The following is a 9,119-nucleotide window of genomic DNA, read 5'->3' as shown; positions in this document are numbered from 1 at the left end:
AAAGGGAAATTAAGCCCTTTTGAAATACTGTATGGGAGACCATATGCGGTCCAAGAAGGAATAACCTCCATTCAAGCAGAGGAAGAAAATCTACACAAATACATAGAGGGCCTAAATAAACAACTTAGAGAAACTGGAAAATATGTGGCTGGGGCCCAAAGCAGAGAATTAGATGGACCAGTACATGATGTACAACCTGGGATTAGGTATATGTTAAGTCTTTTGCAGAGAAGGCTTTGGGGCCACAGTGGGAAGGACCATTCCAGGTACTCCTCACCACCTTCACGGCAGTCAAGATCAAAGTATAGAAGGCATGGATCCATCACTCCCGAGTGAAGAAGGCTCCTGAAGAAATTTGGAAAACTGCACCCAGCGACAGAGACCTGAAGCTGAAATTCACCAAGAACAGCGAGTAATGGATGTATAACTATCATGAACATAATGCAAATGGTTGTGACCCTTGTGGTCATTGCCACGACTATAATAAGAGTCAAAGTAACACCACATCAGTACAATGTAACCGAGATTTATTAATGCCAAGGGAAAGCTTACGATCCCTACTCTCATAATGCTTTGAGCAAAATGTTAAGGGTCATGAATGCAACTATGTGGGAAGGGAGAAATGTTTGGGGATGTGAATATGCATTCATACAAAATGGGTTCCGTGAGGCTCACCATCCACCCATGGAACTCGTCCAGGTTGTCCCTAGATTTTCTGTGACAAATGCTTGACCACATGTCCTGAATTTAGACTTGAAATTGAAGGGTGTGCAACAAAAGGGTTTAATCTCGATTTTAACATTACTCAATATTGCATTGAGTTTCACAAAATCAAAGCCAAATCAAACCCACCAGTGTCAGAGAGGGCTGCAACAATCCAAACTCCAATTATTTCAGAGGAAATGAAGCAACCTATAATTCCCATAACTTCTAAAATTTGACAATATGCTGTCAAGAAAACAGAAAACAGTTCAGAGACTGCTAACTAAGCCAAGAATGGTCTCTTAAGCAAGTAGAAATGGGAATGCAAGTAAATGCCTCTGGCATTTGATCATAATGTGCCCCATTTCTCAAAGCTCCTTCTACGGAATGGACAAACTGGTTTCAAAACCGAGACCTCACTGGGATATTAGGAACAGGATTGGGAGTTTTAAATACAATGAATTCGGAGGTGTTAATGAACAAATTGACTGTGATGGGAAGCGATTAAGTTAAATTACAGCAATCTTTGCAATCTTCTTTATTAGCACTAGGTAACAATCATTGGAAACTAATCAAAATATTACCAAAATGGGAAAATATAGAAGAGACAGACCATGAGGTAATAATTAAAGCCCTAGGCACAGCTAGTGTAAACATTTCTCTGGCTCTTGGATGTACTTAAGCACAAATGTGGATGTAGTCAACAACTGCCGCAGTTATCATGGAAGGTGAAGAAGGGATATTCCCTTCTGAAATTCACAAAATTGCTTGGGATAATATCTCTGAAATGGAAAGAGAGCTTCAACCTTGGTGGGTTTTGGTTAATTTTACCTATGACCCTGAGACAAATAAAGTAACAGCTTTTGTTTTAACTATACATAGTGTATCTGTGAGCTTAATACACCCAGTAGTCACTCTAGAATTAAATCATGAAGAGACTGTATTGTATCCTTCTGAACATAGAATGTGGGCACAAGAAATTAAGGGACAATGGCAGACCATTAACCTAGAGCCCTGTTCTATGACGAATCAATTGGGATATATATGTGAGGGAACTTTGGAAAATGACAAAGATACTTGCCTAGACACAAACCAAAGCATTTGCCACTTTGAAATGCATCTAACCAACCAGACAACTTCACTTGTGTAAATAGGACAAGGCTGTGTCTGTCTTAAAACAGCGTGTCCCACCATAATAATAGACAATTCAATCATAGATTAAACTCAATTCAATTTATGTGTTTGCAATTTTGGTAAAATCAAAGGATTCCACTTTTCCTATCAGTCACCTGTAATATCACATCAGTACATAAAGGCAAACCTGGTTATTGTGAAGAAATATTGCCTGCACCTATATGTATGAATTTAACCTAGTCACGCAGCTACTGAAACACCAGGAATGAAGAAAAATTTTAAAAGAGATTCAAGATGCAGGGAAAAGGACTTTGATTATTATACACCTTAACATGGAGACCATAAAAGGGGTTTTTAAATGAGTTGAAGAACATCTGTCTCAGCATTGGTGGGATGTGCTATTTGGATGGTCACCAACTGCAACCAGTTTGCTTAATGCCTTAATTCACCCAATCACTGTGCTGCTTATTTTAGTTAGTGTAATTTTGCTTTTGTCTATTGCTGTACTTCTTGGGAATTGGAAGTGTCCTGGTTTCAAGGACAGGTGTCTGCCAATAAAGGCAGAAGTTTTCCTTTGAAACAGGGACTTTAATTTCACTCCCTCCAAGTATTATAATTGTTTGAATCAAGAACTCTGAGGCAGAGATAAGGGGGTGGGAATAACAGCTCTTTTACTAATACATCTAACCGTACAAGCAGAAACAACAGCAGTTGTTAAAATTACCAACAAAACAGAACAGATAACTTGGTTCCAGTCCTTTCTTTAGCTGCAGCCACGCTCTCTCTGCACTCGGTCCCAGTCCTGCAGACAGAGCAAAGCCCAGCAGCAGTAGAGAAGTGGGTGGGAGCAGAGGCGGGAGGGGGCGGCAGTGGCCCTGCTGGTCTCAGGTGGGAGTGGGCTGGAGAGGGCAGCTCCTCACTCACTGTTTGGGTTCTGGTGGTGTGTTGGTTTCCCCTCAGGGGAATCTCCACATGGACCGGGAATGGAGGGAGCTGTCCCGTCTCCTGGGGCTTCTCCTGTGAGCTGCTGGAACCAATCAGAGAGCTGATTTGGTGATTGACAGCTTGGGAAACCAATGAAAAGTTATTTCGTTTTCACAAATCACAGTGAATCAAGTGCTGGGGGGCTTTTTGTCTTCCAGCCTCTGGAGAAGCGGGGGTCCCCGGCTGGGGCCCCGGCCCGGCTCCGGGCTTGGTCTGGGGCCCAGCCCGGCATCTTGGCCCAGCCCCGGCTCTGCTGGAGGCCTTGCTCAGAACCGTCTCTGCAGGGGGGCCCGGCTCGGCTTGGCTTGGCTCTCCACGTGCTAGAAGGAGGCCTCCAGCTGACTGCATGTCTTTTCACAATCTAGATACAATTTTAACTTCTTAATGCCTAAATAAGATTCTCAATCTCCTGAGCTCCCCTAAATGAGAAGAAATAAAGCATGGAGTCTACAGAGGTCAGCGGAATGAAGATAAAGTTCCTGATGGGAAGAGATTGAAAAGATGCAACTGATAAGTAGCTGAAAACCTTCTTTGTGGGTCTATGAGGTGATTGTGACTTCACTAAAATTCCTTTAAACTGTGAAATATACTTAGGGAAGATGTATGCTTCAAATGAAGACTCTTTTTTGCCTCGAGAAATTGAGCTCTCTGTTTTGGGACTGGAACATGAACAGAGACATTTGATAGATAAGGAGATGAAGAGGATTTTCTTTTTCAGTAGCCTGTCTGTAAAAGTAGCACATCGTAACCCATAACAGGGCTCTGGAAGGACTGTGGGAATGAGAGGAAAATTCATTGTTCTGTATGTCACCAGTGGATGCAGACTCTGAAGGTGAAGACACCCCCTAAGTCTAAAGCAGAAAAATGAACTTTTCTCTCTTAAGTGAACTGAAATGATTATTTGAGTGGATAACTGACTGAAGTGTTCTCTGTATGTAGTTGGTAAGAAATGTGGAATGAAGGGAGGAGGGAATAATCTAAGAATGTTATTATGAATAATTTTTTTTTCATTTCAATAAATTTCTTCTTGTACCTTTTTTTGAGTTTTAAGACTGCATTGTCTTTACTCCTAAATCCTATCTATAAGGGAAATTAAATATTTAAAATTGGCAAACCCTCTAGTCACACCGTGACAGGTGATCAGCTGTGTCCTCAGAGGTAGGAGGCTGTAGCAGGGAAGATGCAGGGCAGGTGATCACAGACCGTCTGGCTCTCCTGTGTTTGGCCGCGTGGCTGGAGATGGGGAGGGGGGGGTTCCTCCTCTTGGCTCCGCTCACTGGAAACACAAGTAACCCCTCCGGAAGCCGCTCCCACCTACCCCTTTTGTCTAGAGTCGTCAAAGGTCCTGGGTGTAACCCGACAAGCTCTGTTAGCATGATAATGGGAAAAATTCTTTAAATTGACACAGTAATAGAAAAACATTCAACCCCCAACAGGAAGATACTACAAGTGGCAGACTTAGCATCGCTATCAAAGACTTATGACTTGGTCTTAAGAGATCACTGCCATGTGTCTTAGATAGATGAAGACATTTATTTTACTCCATATTGAGTAAAATAAATTACTCATTTCAAAGAAGAAGTGAGGAATGAAACACTAATCTTAGAAATATTAGGATTGTAGTTAAAAGTTAGCTGTTTACTAGAATTAATTAAAAAGTAAAATGATAGATAGACCTTGCTGAAAATAAATAAAAGTCAGAAGCTAGAAAGAAAACCTGGCTTGAGGTAGTTATCTGAATCTTAAATAAATGATTGTCTCTCATCTTATGTTCTCTCAGCTGTGCTTACAATGGGAAAAGATGAAACTAGTAAGCAGACCCAAAGAAACATAGACAATGCAACCAGAAACCCATTCTTTGGAAAACTGGACTATCCCCAGAAATAATTCGTATTGGCATTGATAGAAAAGGTCAAAATTTTAGGGTGAGGAAGACTCACCTTACTTCCTCCTGTTAAGACCCACCCCACGAAAATGATCCCGTACTTTAATTTAAGAAGTCAATCACGTATGCTTAATATCTATTCAAGCTAATTACCATAGGAAGTGGGCATGGAAGGGGCTGTTATTATGAATATGCATTTAAGTCCTTCGTCAATAAATAGACTCTCTGATCACTTGTGATTTTGCAGTGCGTATTAGAGGATTACCTCACGCTACTGCACAGCCCTGAATAAACATACACTTTCTAACTTTAAATTGTTAAAGAGTGTTTTGTCCATCATAGTTGAGTATCGGTATTAGACCAATACTCTTATTTTGGTAGATCACCAGGGCATGTGGAACCCAGTGTCCATGTGACACAGCACAGCCTCATGAAAACATGGGGACCATTGTGACACAATGGAATCTCATGGAAGCAAGTGTCAATTGTGAACATGGCATGGCCTCATGGAACCCAGGTGCAAGTAGGACCATACCATGGCTCATGGAAGCAAGGGGCCATGAGACACAGCGGGGCCCCATTGAACCAAATGACCATTGTGACTCCATGGAATCTCATGGAACAAACTGTCAGATGTAACACAGCAGGGTGTCATGGAACACAAGTGCCACTGGGACATTGCCGCTGCTCATGGAACCAAGTGTCCATTGTGACATACTAGGCCTAATGAACACAGGAGACCATTGTGTAGGCAATGGAACGTCGAGAACCCAAGGCTGCAATGTGACACAAAGTGACCTCATGGGACCAAGGAGACCATTGTGAGGCAATGGAATGTACTGGAAGAACAGGTAAATTTTCAAGACAGAAGGGCCTGATGGAACCCAGGTGCCAATGGGACATTTCCAGGGCTGGTGTAAGCAAGTGTCCATTGTGACAGAGACAGGCCTAATGGAACACATGAGAACATTGTTACCCAATGGAATCCCATGGAACCAAGTGTCCACTGTTTCACGGTGCAGCCTCATAGAGTGTTGGAGACCATTATGTTGTAATGGAATATCCTGAAACTGTTGTGACAAACCTGGGCTTTATAAACCCAAGGAGACCACTGTGATGCAATCAAATCTCAAGGAACCAAGGGTCAATTGTCACCACATCAGGTTCTCAGGAAACTAAGGAGAACATCGTGACACAGTGAAATCTCTAGAAACCAAGGCTTTATTTTGACAAAGTGGAGCCGAATAGGAGACAAGAGCCACTGGGACACTGCCAGCTCTTGTGGAATCCAGTGTCCGTTGAGACACAGGCAGGTCATGGAAACATAGGGAGTGCTGTATGCAATGGAATCAAAAGTCAATTCTGACAGAGACGGGCCAGATGGACCACAGGGGCCAGGGAAATTTGGACAGGTATAGTAGAAACAAGACACCATTGTGGCAGATCAAGGCCTCATGGGGTGTGGGAGAGTTCTGTGTCACAATGGAACCTCATGGATGCAACAGTCAATTGTGACACGGCACGGCCTCCTGGAACCCTTTTGGCATTGGGAAACTGCCAGCTCTTGTGGAATCCAGTGTCCTTTGTGACACAGCACAGCCTCATGGAAACATGGGGACCATTGTGATGCAATGGAATCTCATGGAAGCAAGAGTCAATTCTGAAAATAGGATGGCCTCATGGAACCCGGAGCAATTGGGACTGTGCCATGGCTTGTGGAAGCAAGGGGACATTGAGACACAGTGGAGCCTCATGGGACCCAGCAGATTGTGGGGAAATGGATACTCACACAGCAGGGCCCCATTGTGACAAAGTGCAGCATCACAATGGTTTCCTGGCTTCCATGAGTCCCTGCTCTGTTTACAATTAACATTTTGTTCCCCAAGATCCCATGGTGTCACTGCGCTCTCCTGTGATTCACGGGGCTGTGCTGTGTCACAGTGGACACTTGCTTCCTCCAAGGCTGGACATGTCTCAGTGGCACCGGGTTTCCATCAGGCTGCACTGTCACAATGGGGCCTTGGTTCCATGAGAATCCATTGCATCACAATGTTCTCCTTAGTTTTATGAGAGCCTGGTGTGTTGACAATTGACCCAAGGTTTCTTGAGATTCCATTTCATCACAGTGGTCTCCTTGGTTCCATCAGGCCCAGGTTTGTCCGAACAGAGCCTTGTTTACATGGCTTTCCAGTGCATCACAATGATCTCTTGCATTCCATGAGGCCCTTCTGGGTCACAGTGGAGCCTTTGTGCCATGCTTTTCCATTGCAACACAATGATCTCCATCATTCCATGAGGCCTTGCTGTAAAACAGTGAGCACTTGGTTCCATGAATTTCCATTCCATCCATCTCCAAGGATTTCTTGCATTCCATGACGCCCTGCAGTGTTGCCATGGCGTCATTGTTCCATGTGTTCCCATTGTGACATAATGGTCTCCAGCGCTCCATGAGGCTGCGCCATGAAACTGTGGAGACTTGGTTCCCTGAGATTCCATATTGTCACTGTCAGGAAAATCCATAAGCATCACAGGTTTATGTCCAAAAAAGAGACAGAGCACACCTTCAACTTTATTTGAATAAAGGGAGAGAGTTCACCTGGGTACACGCTCACCGTGCTTTCTCTCTCGAGCTTTCAGAGGGTGCAGCCTCCCTTTATCCTAAACTCCTGGCCACCGTTGCCCTCTTCCTTTACCCATGGCCCAAGGTACTAAGAAGGTACGGTCTTCCCAATGCATGTACCCCATATTTCCCCTCGAACCTGGAATTTCCCCCCAAATTAAGTAGTTCAGGTTTGTGCAGACCCTTGTCTTTTTCAGGAGCCAAGCTGTCTGGGCCTGGTAACAAACCTGCTGCCCAAAGTCAGTAGAAACATTACAACACATTTCAAAGGTCTTAACACCAATCCCTTCACCCATCAAATGATTTGTAAAGACATTAGCACACATCTTTCCTCTCAGATTGATGTTTCCTGTGCTGGTGACAGTCTTTTAAGCCTAACCTTCAGCCTGTAAGGAAAATGAATCCACAAACACCAGAGATTGATGTCCAAAAAGGAGACAGAGGAGTCCTTTTTGCTTTCTTTGAATAAAGGGAGAGGCCATGGGGCATTCTCCTGGGATCTCTCAAATTTTTGGAGGACGCAGCCTCCTTTTTATCCTACTTTCCTGGCTGCATTTCCCTCTCTCTTTCCCCAATGGCTGAGGTACTTGAGAAGCCCAAACTTCCCGGAACACCTGACGCCTGAGATTCCTCTCTAATGCATAGCCCTCCCTTTTAATTTTTAATTCTTACAGAATTCATAGTTTCCACCCCCCCACCCCCACCATCGCTTCTTTCATGTTTCGATATCCAATTTCATTTACCAGCAAACCTACAGGGTTTTTGTAAAGGCAAATCTTATTTCCCATTCATCAATCAGTGGAATGCCTCCCATTGTTTCTTTTATCTCTTAGTGCTAACTCTATTTACCAACAGATCTACAGCTTGTTTGAAAAGACAAATGCAACATTCTTCTCAAACCTGACCTCTCTGTTGTTGCAGTTCCATGGACAGAGGTTGTTGTGTCTTCCCCCTTCTGTGTGCAGGCTGGTGTTCAGCCATCTCCAGGACAGCAGGGCCCCACCCCACATCACTGTGACCTGGGAAGACAAAAACCATCACTCCAAATGTCTGCTTCTCCTCTTTCTTCCCAGGCATTTGGCCCTGACAGTGAGGTATTCTGCTGGGTGCCACAGGAAAAAGGAGACCACTGTGACCCTGTGGGTAACATGGAACCAAACGCCAATTGTGACACTACAGAACCTCACGAAACCAAGGAAATCCCTGTGACCCTGTAGGGTTTAATGGAACCAAGAGTTCATTGTGACACAGCGGGGCTGTGTGAAGGCAAGGAACCATTTTGACACTGTGAATCCAAGAAGACTCTTGTGACATTGGGGGCAACTCATGGAACCAAAGGTCCACTGTGACATTGTGGGGCCTCATGAAACCTATGGGCCACTGTGACACTGAATGGCCTTGTGGAACCAAGGAGACCATGGTGACACTGTGGGGCCACATGGAACCAAGGATTCCATTTCTACACTCAAGAATGTCATGGAACCAAGGGTTTGTTGTGACACTAAGACCATTGTTGAGAGTACAGAATCTCAAGGAACCAAAAGTCAATGTGACAGATCAAGGTCTCATGGAAGCAAAAATATCATTGTGACACTGTGGGGCCCCATGGACACAAATCTCCATTGTGACAGCACAGAACCTCATGGAGCCAAAAAGAGCATTATGACACTGTGCAACCCCATGGAAGCAAATATCCATTGTGACACTACAGAGCCTTACAGAACCAAGAGTCCATGGTGACAAAAAAAAAGGCCTTGTGGAATCAAGGAGCCCAAAGGTCTAAAAAATTCCTTT

The sequence above is a fragment of the Erithacus rubecula genome (genome assembly GCF_903797595.1).
Source record: "Erithacus rubecula genome assembly, contig: scaffold_260_arrow_ctg1, whole genome shotgun sequence".
NCBI classification, from domain to species: Eukaryota; Metazoa; Chordata; class Aves; order Passeriformes; family Muscicapidae; genus Erithacus; species Erithacus rubecula.
The sequence above is the reverse complement of the archived record's forward strand: the minus strand, read 5'-3'. Positions refer to the sequence as shown.